Here is a 16440-nt window from a genome sequence, read left to right as displayed (position 1 = left end):
AAGTATATTCATCAAACTTGATATGTAAAAAGCCTTTGATAAATTAAGCTAGCTATTTATTTTCCACATGCTCATAGCTTTTGGGTTTGTAGAAAGATGGATTCATTGTGTTCTTTCCCTCATCTCCAAAATTTTCTTTTCTATCTTAATCAATGGCTCTCCACCTCCCACTTTTGTCCCCTATTGGGGCATTAGGAAAGGATATCCTATTTCCTCTTACATTTTTCTCCTAATGGTTGAAAAATTGGGCAGATCCATCAACTAATCCCTTTAGCTCATATAACTAAAAGGTCTTCCCCTAAGTTCCCATCATCTCTCTTCCTCACACTAGTAGTTTGTGGATAATACTCTTCTATTGGTTATCTATACTATCAAGAAAGCAACCACTCTCGGGAATATTCTTCAAGATTTTTCTGATGCCTCGAGAACCCCCATTAACGTGGAAAAATATTATTTAATTTTTTAACACCTTCTTGTTGTCCAAACTCATATTTCTTGTTTTCCTTGTTTTCAAAGGAGCTCTCTTCCATCCAAATACTTGGGAACCCCCTTAACGGGAAACCCTCTAAGATAAAAGTTTTGGAAAAATATTCTCCTAAAATTTGAAGCTAAACTTTCATGTTGGACCTTTATATCACTCAATATAGTAGGTTTCTTAATCTTACTCAAATATGTTCTTCAATCCCTTGTCACCTATCTTCTCTTGATGATTACAACCCCTAAATCCATCATAAACAAGAACAAACAGTGCAACTTCCTCTAGGGGGTGCTAAAAGAGACTGAAAATGGGCTTAATTAGCCTGGGAGAAAATCTATCGGCTGAAAAAAGGAGGAGGCCTTGGTCTTCGTGATCTAAAAACTCTAAGAAAGGACTTAAGTGCTAGAACCTAGTGGAGAATAGAAAAAAAAAAAAAATTGGGTGTTTTATGGAAAAAATGTGGAAATTCAAGTATGCTCCCAACAATCAGGAATCATGACTCATCAAAATGAAAAGAACCATTGGGGGTTCTCATACCTGGAATGTTAGTTGGGGAAATACACATCTTGATCCAAAGTATAGTTTTTGGGAAATCGAAAATGGGAAGATTTCCTTGTTTTGGGATGATTCTTGACACCAATGGCCAACATTAGTTCAAAATGAACAACTTCACATAATTAAGGACTCTCTTGTGTCTAGATCCAATCTCTAGTATCTCGTTACTGAGAATCATCCCCCCACTCTTCCTAATGGAACAACTAGAAATCAAGCAAGGGATAGGTAGAGCCTCCCTCCCATATTGATAACACTATCACCAAGTAAGAATTAGCAAACAAGAGGGTTTTTGTTCAAGAGGGAAAATATATTCTATGTTGGGGTTATCATCCCTCAAGTAATTCCAATCTTCATGAAGTTTGAAATATTCTTATAGTAAACAATAATGAGAGTGATCAAAGCAAATGGAATAAACTAGAATCTTAAGTGCTAGTGCAAAATCACTCCTTTTTTGTGGCTCTTGTTATGGAAAAAAACATTAACATGGGACAAGCTCCAATATCATGCCTTTCAAGGCCCTCCATCTATCTCCTCTACTCCTATAAGTTAGAAAATATCAATCATCTTCTCAGTAGCTGCAACTTTTTTGCTTCAATTTGGGACCACCTTGCCATGCTTTTTGGACAAACTGATAAAATCCAAAACAATGTCCTCTCCACTTTACAAAGCTAACATGACTCTCCTTTCACTAATCCCACTGTAAAAAGAGCATGGAAACTTATTCATGGAATTATCCTTTAGTATATTTGGAAGGAGAGAAATAGACAAAGCTTCAAGAACAGTGGCACTTCTACATACTTCATTTGGAAAACTATTCTAAGAAAAATAAGGGTAATCATTCCCTCTCTTCCTTGGCACCTTCAAGATTGGGAATGAAATCACCTAGAAAAAATTATTCTGACCATTGTAGGTCTCTACCCTTGTTCTTCATGGAAATCACTCTTTGTCACTAATCCTTTCCCTTTCAACCCTTCGTTTAGGTTCCCCCTTTTGGAGGACTTCATCAAACTCAATTTTGATGGGGCCTTAAAAGGAAATCCAAGTCAAGCTAGTTATGAAGGAGGCTTTCACAATGCTTCTGGATAGATACTACACACATATATTGGTTCCATAGGCCTTGACACCAGAAATGTAGTCAAAATATAGGCTCTAGAATAGGGTCTCTCCATTTCTATCCATAAGCAATTTCACAAGCTTGTTATTGAAGGGGACTCTAAGACTATTATTAATAGTTTCCACAAAATTCAATGTGGATATAATCCTTCAAAAGCCTCCAAGAGTTAGAGGGTAGAAGCTCTAATAATCAACATAGAAAAAACTTGGCCAACATTATAGCTCCCCTCCTCACTCAAGTTCACAAGGAAGGTAATAAACTGGTTGACAAGCTCACCAACTTTGGTCTTAGCATAAAAACTCACCCTCTTGACATATATTGAAGTTAGGATATTACTAAACCCCTTCTATATACTTGTCAAGAACTAGCTACGAAGGACCTCATCCCCCAAATAGGGTGCCTAAGAGTGGATGTATCCTCCTCACCTTGAAATGATGAAATCACAACTAAAAAGGGGTTTTGACTCCCACCCTACATGGTGCAATGCATATGCTCGAGTCATGTCACCTGTGATGGAAAGAAAGTTATATAAAGTGATGTCATTCTATCCATGTGGGAAGCATAGGAGAGTACAAGAAGTATCAATTGGTGATGAACGAAATTTCACTCCATGCTCAAATCATAATTGGGATTGAATTTGCTCTAGATTCGTGACATCATTGGGAAAGCAATAATCCCACCATGGAAACTTCCACTAGACAATTAAGCAATTCTAAGGGCTTATGGAAAGCTCAGCTCTTTTGGAATTTTTCGTTCCAATTCATTTTGACATCCCTATTGTAAGGATAATTATTGCTTTAGGTCTCTAAATTACTGTTTTGATTGTGTTTAGTTTCTTAGCATTGTCAATAATCTACAACCCAAAGCATGCACAACTCTCAAATATGACCATGTCATGATTCACTGGTGTGATGATTATATACAACTTCTCTTCATCATCCTCCATTAGTCCACTTGGGCTCAACCTATCTATGGATATATCTCTATGTCTGGCAATCTTTTTCTCTACTCGACTCTATTTCATATTTATTTCTCAAATCTTGGGCCATGTAACCACCATAGTTGTAATTTTTTAGCTTTACCACTTAAAATGATAGTATGATGGTTCTCTACTAAAGATTATAACTACCAGAAGATTCCCCCTAGACTTGAAACTCCATGCATCTTCCACTCTAACCCAGTTGACATCAATGCCAACATTATGCCCAACACAATAATGGGCTTCTATGGGTACAAAAATAATAATATAGGCACTACACTAGCATTATTGGGGACCTAACTCATGGCATCTACGCATCCTATAAAAATCCTACATCAAACAAGTTAGATGACACACATATTCTTATTGGAAAAATATAGATAAGGAGTATATGGCAATAAAAGAAATCTTGGTTGTTTTGTGCCACCAAACATGCAAATATTAGTATCTTGTAAGGATTCTCAAGGTTAAATCCACCATATTAGTTAGTCCATATTTCCATAATCACACTAGATATCTAATCACCCCATTGACGGTGTTGGACCCACCAACATGTCAGGGGATCTCCCCAGTAAGAAGTCCCAACTAGACCTCATACCGTTTGTTGTAGGAGTCCTAGCAGTGGGTTGTACGGTATCGCCTTGACCGCGTAAGTAAGATGTCCCTGTTGGTAGCAAGGGTGTGACATATGCATCAAGTCAAGGAAGGTGCATGAGCGGTTCTAACACACGGAGAGTGAGGTGAGTGTGCCCCTTGGAAACCTGTGAAAGCACAGAGTTAAGAAAGGAACACATGAGCAAAGATGCATCACAAACTGGAAGGCAAGTAAGCTAGAAATCCAAAGTGATGGTTAAACCAACAACACATTTCAATAAGATTCATACATACTTATATAGGAAAGCCATACATGCATGCGTAAGCAAACAGATACATATATCATTTAGAGTAAACAAGATAGCTGAAATACAATACGACATATGCATGAAACATGTTGGCTCTGTTATATTAAGAAGTGAAAGTTCTAGTCATACAATACAACCATGACCAACCACTAGTTCTGACAGTGGAACGTTACACTCATTGTTGCCTGCTCCTCCAAAGAGATATAATAGCTCTACAAAATGGAGAAGTCAGGGCTCATTACAATACTCTCCAAGCTTTCTTTAAGATACTCCTATCGGAAGCTTGGCTGACCAAAAGTCTATACAATGAGTTATGAGGGATTATATATAGAAAAGGATGGGGTGACCCTTGACATTCCCCTTTGTGACCATTCATCTACCGTCATGACTCTTCAACGACTCTATGACTATTACATTCAACTATCGACACTTGAACTTCCACTTGAAAAGATGTTACATCCAATCTGCACATGTACCCATGTGAGACAAAATAGGCTTGAGAAAGCCATGCAAAACATCACTAACACTCAGACCGTTGTGGTAATAGCAACTCTTCAACATCCTTGCGATGATTGACAGTGGCGAACTGATGCCAAGCTTGGTCATCCATGATGGTGTCCATGCACTCAATCGTGACATCCTGTTGAAAGCGAACTCTTGCCTCCGTTGCATCCAGGTACACTGATATGGCCCCTCTTTCCAATTCGTTTGATAGCATGTGCATCATCGTCTTGAGTGTAGCTGGACCAGAAACATACTGATGCATAGTGTCTGTGTTGATATCCAAGTGTGTATGGGTGACCATGCGCATCAACTTGTCAAAGTACATGTTCAACTACAGTCGGAATTGCTTCTTGTCTTCGCCTCAGTGAGTGTGCCAAATGGGTGGGATCACATGCGTGCGCACAATGTCATCCATGCTCCTGAATACCCTTACATGCGATCAACAACATTGCTCACCATGTGTGCTCCATGCCAGTAGCTGGATGGGTCCGTAACCTGTACGGGCGCAATTTCATTAATATGTGCATGTTTCTCCTCCTTCTATGCTTGTTCCCACTACAACTCCTTATGTTGTCTGTGCAGCTCCAGTTCTTCATTGATTTTTCGCTTCAGCACATGTAACTCCTCCTATGTTTCTCTCTCTGTCTTCGCATGATCCTCTTGTCATTTCATCGCCTCATAGCCTCAATCTCCAAAGTTGTTTTCATCACAGGTGGATCTGCTTGAGCTTGCAACTTTGTTCCACCTCTGCGCTGTCAACAACCTTCCTCTTGCATTTGTCGCATGTAGGTGTGCTACCTTCTATTGTTGTTGATGGTGCTACTGGCTATGACGCTGCTGCTATTTCATCTTGATATCCTTGTCCATGAACAACTTGATGTCTTCATAGATAGGCAAGTTCATAGTCACTTGATTGAATGCATCCCCAGTTGTGGTCTGAATGGTGTCATCGACTCTTCTCTCTTGGAAGACATTGTACCTGTGCTGTTGAGAGTCAGATGAACACATGTGATAGCTGGAGGCATAGAAACACTCATGACAAGAAATCTCTCAGTCGAAAACCAAAATGAACTGGAGGACTGACATGCAACATACCTGTGTGACTGTTTGTGAAGATTGTGCAATTTTCACCGGGAGGATAGGAGACTGACTGCCAGAACTTTGCAAGGCACAATTTGAGCTGTTGGGAGGCTGAATGACTGCTGGAACTACATAATGCACAGTCCAGCCTGGCCTACTGAGGACTAAAATTGTGCAATGCACAATTTCAGTTAGCAGTGACATGCAAACTAGCAAACTGCATTGCGCAGTTTTTGGGGATAGCAAGGCATTGTATCCCAGAATTGCACAATGCAAGCCTGGAGGTCGGTGCTGGGCTAGACTTGCACAATCTCTGGAGGGAAGGAAGAGCCTTCACTTCCAGAAATGTGCAAAGCTAGTTGGGTGAGGCAAGGTCCGGACTAAGGCAGCTCAAACCTGCCAACGGGGGACTGAAAACATGAGAAGTTTGAATGCATGGTGATACTGAGTGTAAATAAGAGTGAATGATCATGCATGCAAATAGTAAGTGTGGTATTTAGAAAACGGGAAAGCATGCATGTGTGTGAAGCAAGTCGCCACAACGATGACCGTCGTGAAAAAACAATGTCATGCATGCAACAACAGTGAGATGCGAATGAAAACTGAAACAATGCTTCTACAAGCTAACATACATCAAAATGACAACAAGCGCTCACTGAAATCAAGCAGAAAACACTCACACAAGCCAAAACATAAAAAGTGACAGAAACACAACATAAGACTTGCAAAGCGGGTTTACCCCGAAACAACCGAGTTGAATGTGTTGACGACTCCTAGATGCGATGTGGGATGTCAGAGCTACAAGATCGATGTGAGGAATGAAATTTGCAGTGTCTGTTCATAAGTTTTGATAAAATTAAGGTTATGACGTGCATGCCACAAATCTAGGAAAAGAGACACTTGGCGAGAGTTTTCTAAAATGAGAATTGCATGTAACCTCTAGCTGCAAAAAATAGATCCCTAAATCTAGGGATTCCTTTTCATGTTTCCTTGGAAAAAGAAGTCCATGAATACAAATCAGTTTTGCTCGGTCCCAGAGGGAATCGGGCAACTTGAAGGCACATGCATCGGTCTACGAGCCTGGGATGAAAATTTGTGCAGTTCCTAGGCTAAGCTGGGCTAGCTATCCCAAAGGGATCTCACAATTTCTGGGGTCAGCAGGTGACTACCTCCCATAATTTCACAATTTATGGGCTGAGAAATAGTGTTGGATCAGATTGCGTAGTTTTCTGGACGAAGGCTGCCTGAATGCTCTGCGCAATTCTGGATCCCAACAGGCTGCCAAGCTTATTTGTGTAATTTCTGGAGGGAAGGCTAGTTCCCCTCTAGAATTACACATTTTTTATGAGGGAAGCCTGAAAAACTGATTTGCGCAATTCTTGAGCTCAGTAGGTTGGCCAACTGATTTGTGTAATTTCTGGAGGGAAGGCTAGTTCCCCTCTAGAATTGCGCAATTTTCTGGGGGAGCTGCTTGGCCAACACATGGTCTAAGTCTGGAAAGACAACCTGTGAGGGGAGTGAAGCAAACTAACATGCACAGGCTGACAAGACACTGAGAAACAGCTGAAGCCTATATGCTTGACAGTGCAAGACATGCTATTGAGGATGGTTGGTAGGGAGGCTCCAAAATGAAGCTAAGGAAAAATTTTGGAGGGTGTTGTAGCCGCTACAACACACCCATAACCATGTAATTAAATTAGCTGCTTCTGCTTGAATGTATAGGATATTTTCATGGATCATTCATGATACAAACCATAACAAGGGTAAACACTTATTTGATTTATTTAAAGATTATGGAAACTAGAGGAGGGACTTTAACTCTCCTCCCAACCATAGGTTAGTATGCACTGCAATCTTTCTTGCAGATAGCCACCCCTAAGCCATATTCAAAGCTTGAGAAGGGAATAACTTCAAGGGATGTGCTTTAGGTAGTCGAAAATGACCCAAGACCTAAAGGACCTCACAATGATTCCACCTACAACACCAACAAGACTTTTCCAACAACTGTGACTCCTCCCCAACAACAATTTGTTATTCCTTCTCTCAGAATCATTCCATTTCTCTCTTTTTTTGTGTGCATATTTGTGCTTATATCCTTTTTTCTTTCCTCTACCTCTCTCTTCTCTATTTTTCACCCCAAAAGGCCTTCTTTGTATTTATTTTTTCTATGTGTGTGCATATTTGTGCTTATATCCTTTTTTCTTTCCTCTACCTCTCTCTTCTCTATTTTTCACCCCAAAAGGCCTTCTTTGTATTTATTTTTTCTATGTGTGTGTCCCCCCTTCCAAAACAACTTCCTTTCCTTTCTTCCCGTGAATGCCCTCATTCAGCCCCAACGTTTCTCCCTTTTCATGTTAACCAACTAGTGCATCCTACAAGAGTATGACAATATATCCTCTTTTTCTCAGCACCAATATGTTGACTTAAATTCATTATGCACCTTGTCCCCTGTCGGTAGTGGTTCCCCTAATCAAGCTTAAATGTTTGTGCTAACTTGTCTTCTATTTCCAAAGGGGATAGGTGACATCTTAATTGAACTTTTAAGTTTTTTCTTTTCACAAGCAGTCCCCCAACACCTTCCCCACTCGAGCTCTGAATTCGTGTCCTCTCCTTGGCGAGTCAATATGTTACATTTCCACATTATTTACATGAATATAATGCATAATAAAATTACAAGAGGGATTTGTGAATTGGACTGTCACATAGACAAGCAGTTGATCATCGCATTGAGATTGGTCCCAGTTCTCAACCACTAGGACAAGCTCCTTATAGCTTGTTGGGTCTTGAGTTGGATGATTTGAGGCGTCATTTGACAAAATTGATTGACACAAGTTTCATTTGTCCTTATTGCTCTCTTTATGGTGCTTCAGTAGTCATTGAGAATAAGAAGGATACCGATGAGTTAAGGAAGTGTCTAGACTATTGGGCATTGAACAAGCAAACAATGAATAATATATACCCATTCCCACTTGTAGTAATTTGCTTCTATAAGTTGGCCAAGGCCAAAGTGATTGACAAGCTTGATTTTAGATATGTATATTATTAGGTTTGGATAACAGAGCGTGATGAAGTGAAGATGACCATGGTGATGAGATATGGAAGTTATGAGTTTCTAGTGATGCCTTTTGGTTTATGAAATTCTCCTCTTACCTTTTCAACATTGATGAATGAGGTTCTTCATCCGTTCTTCGAAAAATTTGTGGTGGTGTATTTTGACTATATCATAGTCTTGAGTGATAACATGTACAAGAATAAGAGACACTTGGAACAAGTCTTTGATGCATTGAGGCAACATCAATTGTACTTAAAGAAGTCAAAATGTATGTTTACTTAAAGCGAGATACCAATTCTGGGTCATTGGTTCAAACATGGATGTATTCGCATGGATCTGATGAATATTAAGGTGATAATAGATTGGGAGGAGACTTTCAGTAAGCATGATGTGAGTGTCTTCACAAGGATGACCCACTACTACCATAAGTTTGTAGAGGGATATTCCAAGATAACCTCACCATTGAAAGATTTGCTAAAGAAGGATAGACTTTAGAAGTGGACGAAGAAGAGAAGGCTTGCATCTGAAGAAATCAAGCGTAATATTATGATAGCTCCCATATTTAAACTACCAAATTATGAGAAATCATTTGAGATGCATACAGATGCATCTGATTTTTCCATTGGAGGAGTTTTGATGCAGGATGGTCACCCCATCACTTCCAAGAGTAGGAAGTTACAATATAGGGAAAGGAGATATCTCATACTTGCGAAAGAGATGATGGAAGTAGTGCATTGTATATAGTTATGGATGCATTACCTATTGGGAAAACCATTTGTGGTGAAGACAAACAACATTGCAGTGACCTACATTGCAACACAACTAAACTTGTTAGTAAATCTAACTCGATGGTAGGACTTATTAGTTGAGTTTGACATAACTATTGAGTATAGGACAAGGAAACTCAATGTCATTATATATTCTTGAAGAATGAACAAACAATTGGTAGCACTTGAGGAGGATGAAGACTTTCCTACACTAGGAAAGAGTTAGATTTAATTTATTGAAGAGTTGCAAAGAAGGATTAATGAAGGATTGTAGAATGATACTACACCGAAAAATATAGTGAAGCAGGTGAAGGAAGGAAATACGAGGAATTTATTGGTGTGAGACAATCTATTGTTCTAATAACGGTTCATGCATCTATGTTCCTAAGGAAGATGGAATTAGGGGGGAACTCTTGAAGTAGTGTCATGACTCACCTTGCGCTTAGCCACCTAGGACAGTGGAGGGCATTGGAATTTTTGGAGAGAGCATATGCTTGGGGAAACGTGAGGTGAGATGTGGAGGATTATTTCCAATCTTATATTTTTTTCTAGCAAGATAAGTCTAATACCAGAGTTCAAGAAAGATGGTTACAACCTTTACCATTCTAGACAAACCTTAGGTGATCGTCTCAACGGATTTCATTTCACAACTTCCTATGGTGCAAGGCTATAATGGGTTGTTGGTTGTTGTTGACTAATTCTCCAAGTATGCCATCTTCATCCCAACTAAGGTGCCATGTAGAGAAGAGGAGGTGGTAGAAAATTTCTTCTGAAAGGTGGTGAAGTATTAGGGTCTTCCATTGAGTATTGTATCAAATATATATAAAAGGCTTAAATGGAAGCTTTGGACCTCGTTGTTCAACCTTGTGGGGACACAATTGCTACATAGTTCCAATTATCATCCAAAAAATATTGGTAGATGATAGGTATCTACTCTTTGTTGGAAGAATACTTGAGACATTTTGTGAGAGTTTATAAGGGGAATTGGCCAGATTTGTTGGATGTGGCATAGTTCAACTATAACTTATAGGATAGTTCTTCTATATGGTATAGTCCAATCAAGTTGGTTAATGGGAAAATTACTATTACCCTGCACATGCTCATGTAGGAATAATATGGGAGGAATCCCATAGCTCTATGGTTCATCAACCGATTGTAGGAGATGTTGGATATGGCTCGGGTGAACTTGATGGGAGCAATAGATAGGATGAAGAAGTGGGAAGATACATATAAGAGAGATGCAAAGTTTGGTGTGGGTGATATGGTTTTCGTCAAGATGAACATGAAGCAATTCCCACCACCTACTAGGATGTCTAGGTTGCTAGTGAGGAGGTTTCAGGGGCCATTCTGAATTGTAGAGAGAATTGGAAATGTCACCTATAGATTCGAGATGCTTTTCCACTTGAGAACTCACCATCTTGTCTTTCATATTAGCTAGTTGAAGAAGGGTAGGGTGGATATAGATGATTTGAGAATAACAAAGCCACCACATACCCCAACCTTAATTTTTTATCATCTAGAGTTGGAACTCGAGTAGATAGTAACATATAAAACTTTAAGCATTGATAATGATAGGAAGAGAGAGTATTCAATGAAGTGAAAGGATGAACCAGAATAAGAGAAAAAATGGGAGATGCATGAGAAAATTTTGAAATGGGAGAAAAATCTATGAGTTTGAAAGGAATAACCTTTTGGTGGTCATAGGGTTGTCAAGTTTTGACAATGAATCATGGTGGGGAAGTATTTAGGCCCCTAGTCATAAAGATGTGCCCCCGTCTTAACCGAGTGACAAATGCACATTGTGTGCACCTTGGTAGACAAAATGATATGATAGTGGCACCTCATGCAACTGGGACAAGGAGTGCACACATGAATTGGCTTGTGTTTGCTTGGGAACAAAATAGAACGCAACTTGGGGTTTTCTCGCACACATGTGGGTGCACCAAGGTGTGCATCATTAGGTGAGTAGGCAATGGAATGGAATGGACATGACAATGAGCACACATGTCAGACCCAAAAAAAACAAAGGAACATCAGTTTCCAAGTGGAACAATATTACCCATTTTGCACAACTCCTCTACACTTCGGTTAAACATGGATGTGGAGCAAATTTGACAAATGTGGATAGGATTCATACACAATTGATCAACTCAAAGGCGAATGGGTGTAGATGGTGCCATACAATGGGGTGCATACCCTCTCATGGCCCTTCGACACCATATATATATATATATATATATATATATATATATATATATATATATACGAGGACCTTGCGAAGTGAGGAGACAAGGAACACAATGAATTAACAAGGCAGAGACTTGTATAAGAGAAAAGGAGCCACAACAAGTTTTTTTCCAAAAGAAGTCACAAAATTGGTTTTGGATGTGGCCAATCTCCATCTGGGGTGATTGGAGGATAGATTCACTTGGGTCTTCATTGGGATAAAAGTGGATTGTCATTGGTTGTAAGACCATAGGCTATGGAGTTGCGTTCTTCTTTTTTGTAAAGTGTATGATTGGGGGTCATGCCGGAGGGATGAACTACTCAAAATTTGGTGATTTTAACTTATTTAATAAAAGTGAAGGTCATGAGCTAGTTTTACAAAGATTTGGTGTTTACTTTGAAATTTGGTGTTTCATGGTTTACATTCATATTTTTATTATGATGATGATGTATGTGACAATGCAATTCTTTGTTCTATAAAATTGTTATGATATTCTCATAAGTAACAAAGATAGAACTTAAATAACAAGTATTGCATTATGAGGTGTAGTCAAGGTGAAGTAACTTAGTTCTAGTATTAGTGAGTTACAAACCATGTTGGTGCCACATGATTATGAGTCATGATGCACCAAAAACACATTGTAACCGTGAAAAATTCCCTAGTGTCGTGACAACCACATTCCCTTGCTTTGACCCTTTGTTGATAACCATTTTGTCAACAACCATTTTATTGAAAACCATTTTGAAAAATTAAAATTAAAATTATATACTAACTAAAATTAATAAACTAATTATATAAAAAATTAAACACTAATTATACAAAATGAACTTATTACATTATAAAAATAAACTTATTACATTTAATCTATTTAAATCTATTTATTCATTTGTCATTTAATTAGAATTAATTAGTTTTATTATTTCCTAATTCATATTAGGTTAATTAAAATAAGGAAGTTAATTAATATAGATAAATTAAAATAATTAAAACTAAAAATAACAAAAAATTGAATAGTATATGTAGTTTAGTTTTAAATTAGTCGGTTTCTACTTGAATTTATCATACATTAGGTATTTATTTATCTGTTCTGGTCGGTAGATTCTTCTCTCAATCTATCATTTATTTTCGGTTCTGATGATGGATCCCCTTTTGGATTCGAAATGTCGACATAATAATCATAATACTGTGGATAATCTGGATCATACCTTTCCAACCATTTTGTCACATCTCTCAGCACTAACTCATCCAAACAACTCTTGGCCAGGTCTAGAATTTAACATTTCCTTTAAGAATTAAATAAAAACTTGATTTTGATTTTGATTTATATATTTGTTACTTCATACAAAAAAAATATTAATGTTAAATTCTTTCCTTTATGTTCTTATATGCAAATTTTATCATCAAAAATTGATTTTGATTTATATATTTGTTACTTCATACAAAAAAAAATATTAATGTTAAATTCTTTCCTTTATGTTCTTATATGCAAATTTTATCATCACGTTTTTCTTAAATTTTAAAATATAAAATTTTATAATTAATAAAAAATACACAATAGAATCATTTATACGCATAACCATCATCGAATGGTATTCCCTACTAAGTAGACAATAAATAAACATTTAAGTTTCATTCTTTTAAGTTAAAGTGGATAATGAAAGGAGAAGTGTGAAGCCCGAGACTAACTCCCCTGGTTATTTTAAAACTAAAGTAAAGTGTGTAGGTTGTATTTATGATGTTGTTAAGTTGTATTGGTATGGAGTAAATGCTTAATGGGACGTGATCATGGGTTAAATTTTATGACCATTTTCTTATATTTTCCTTACTTAATCGTCAAATACTAACTATTTTAAAATTTGCATGTCAATAATCACGTTTACTTAATTTTTAAAACGGTTAAATTGATGGATGAGTTAAAAATTTACCCATATCCATTAAGAAATTACACATTGATAATAGTGAAAAATATATCAATCAAGCATTCAAAGTCTTTTGTAGAGAAAAAAGAATTCAACATTAGAACTTTATTTTTTATACCCCTCAACAAATGGCATTGTTAAAAGGAAGAACCAAACACTAAAGGAGATAGCCAATTGCATGATTCAATAGAAGAATATGGCACCTCCTTTTGGAGTCCAAGCATTTAATTGTTCCAATTATATTCAAATTTGGATGCATCATAGGGAAACTAGGCATATGACTCTAGTGGAAGCTTGAAACCATGTTAAGCCCGATATCTCTTCTTTTAGAGTATTTGGTAATCCAATTTTAGATGAAAAGCATAAACTACTGGAAAAAAAGAGTTAACTACTAATAATTGTTGGCTACTATGAGGACATGAAGGCATATAGGATATTTTATTCTACTCCTAAGGAAGTCTTGTTTCGAAGGTATGCCCATTTTTATTCGCATTGCAATTCAACATTACATTCTTCTCCTTCCTCAAGTCGTAATGTTGATAATGGTCTTACTAATGCTAATAGTTTGTAGATTTCAAAGATGAATAGATCTTTGCTAAATGTAATTGGTCGTAAGATAATCTATCATTAGCACCACTAGAACCTAAGCAGTCTAATCTAGAACAACCTGGTCAAGACCAATCTTTGAGAAGGAGTATTCACAAGATAAAGAAACTTTATAGATATGGATATGACACCATTAATTTTAGTTATCTTGCCTCCAACCAAACAAAATTAAGTGGAATCTCAGTTTTGGATCATGCCATTTTAGAAGATTTATATGATTTTAATGATGTTGTTGGAGTATCTAAGTGGTAAGTTGTCATGACAAAAGAGTATTCTTCATCGTTGAAGAATCACACCTAGGATATCATTCCTTTTCCCATGGGGTGAAAGTTTCTTCAATGTAAACATGTTTATAGAACCAAATATGTAGGAGATGGCTATGTTGAAAAACATCAGGCACATATTCTGACCAAGGTTTTTTCATAGGTTGTAGGAATTGATAAATCTAGTAATTTTAGTCTTGTTTCCAAGATGGATTCTATAGGTATTGTGATTTCTCTTGCTTCCTCCCAAGGATTTTCTATTTATCGTATGGGTGTGAAGAGTTCCTTTCTACATGGTTATTTACATGAGGAAATTTACATGGAAAATTCTCCTACTGTTGTGTAGGATTCTTCATTAGTTTGTAGGCTTCAACAATCTTTGCATGGTCTCAAACAAGCTCCTAGAGCTTGGTATGAGAAGATGGATAGGTTTCTTGTTACTTCAGGGTTCAACCATTATCATGATAATCCTACAATTCACACTCAAAGGTAAGGCTCTGATATTTTGATTGTAGTTTTGTATGTGGATGATTTGATTCTCACAGGGAGTTCTTCATCTATGATATAGAGTGTCAAGGAAGAATTGATGAGACAAATTGATATGACCAACCTTGTCCTTTGACATTACTTTATTGGACTACAAGTTCATCGATCTTCAAAAGTGATCACCATATTTAAACAAAATATGCTCTTTATTTACTTTAGTATCTTACCATGGCTAGTTGTAAGCCTGTGCCTAGGTATTTTTAATTGGGTGTTACTCTTACCACCAATTACACCTCACCAGGGGTAGATCCTACATTGTATTGAAAACTAGTTGGGATTTCATTGTATTTGACTCACTCCTGACTTGAAATTTATTTTATAGTAAGGCTTGTTTCTCTCTTCTCTCAAGCTCCTCATGAGAGTTATTGAAAGGAAACAATGTCCTTTGATGACAAAGTGTTGGGGAAGATCCCAGAGTTGAAGATGGAGGACTAGGATTTCAACAATTGGAGAAAATACCCACAGTTTGAGCCAAGAAGATACCTGCAACATGTATATTACGTAGAAAGTGGAGATACAAGGTTGGAGCCGCACCAGTGGGCTGCAGGATTGCAGAGAGCAGGCTTATTAACTATGCTACTTGTGCCACACCTCAATAGAAGCACATCCAATATAGCATGTGCGCGACAACTTCTCACATTAGTACATGATGGATGCCTCTGGTTGGGGATGAGGATCTTGATCGATGAAATGTTGATCAGAATAATTACAGGACTGCCTCACAAAGGAAAAGACATTGCAGAAGAGTTTTTGGGCAAGAATCAAGACAAGGCGATGGAATATACAATGAAGGATAAGTTCGGAATTGTCAAGAAATCACATAGATACAATATCAACTCTATAATCGACCAAGGGGTGTGCTTCGTCACACACATCTTGGCAGGAAAGATCATTTGGAAGTGTAGGTAAAATCATTTCCTCACAACCATGGTTTCTTTGGATGCGCAACACAGTGTTAGGGCCTCGTTTAACTGGGCCACCTATTTGTGTAAAGAGTTTTTGGAAGACTACAGGGAGGCACAGGAGGAAGGGAAGACATTTCATTATGTGTGGTTAATCATCATCATCATGCTAATTGCATGGAAGGAGTAGAGGACTCACAGTTTCCTCCTATCGAACCAGATGTTTGTGAAGCAACGAAGTATGCCTCCCTTTGGTATACTAAGGAGCCGTCGTGTGCGATGGAAAATAGGATTTTCTTCGTAATACTATTGATGGATTTACACATGGTGGTGAATCAACACCCAAGGCTATCACCCAGTTTGTATAGGAAATATTGCAACATCGTAGAATTTAAAGAAGACTTCCATCGAGTCTATGTGAAGGCAAGGAAGGACCCGACAAGGACATGGAACCCATTGCCATATTTAGTGACTGAGGACGACTTACTCGCAATAGTACAACATTAGTCAGCAGAGTGGATGAATCCACCGAACGAAGAGATTGGA

Source organism: Pinus tabuliformis, chromosome 1_1, assembly GCF_031772625.1.
Source record: "Pinus tabuliformis cultivar Carrire ecotype Pingquan chromosome 1_1, CPIR1, whole genome shotgun sequence".
Taxonomy (NCBI): Eukaryota; Viridiplantae; Streptophyta; class Pinopsida; order Pinales; family Pinaceae; genus Pinus; species Pinus tabuliformis.
This window is presented reverse-complemented; position numbering follows the sequence as displayed.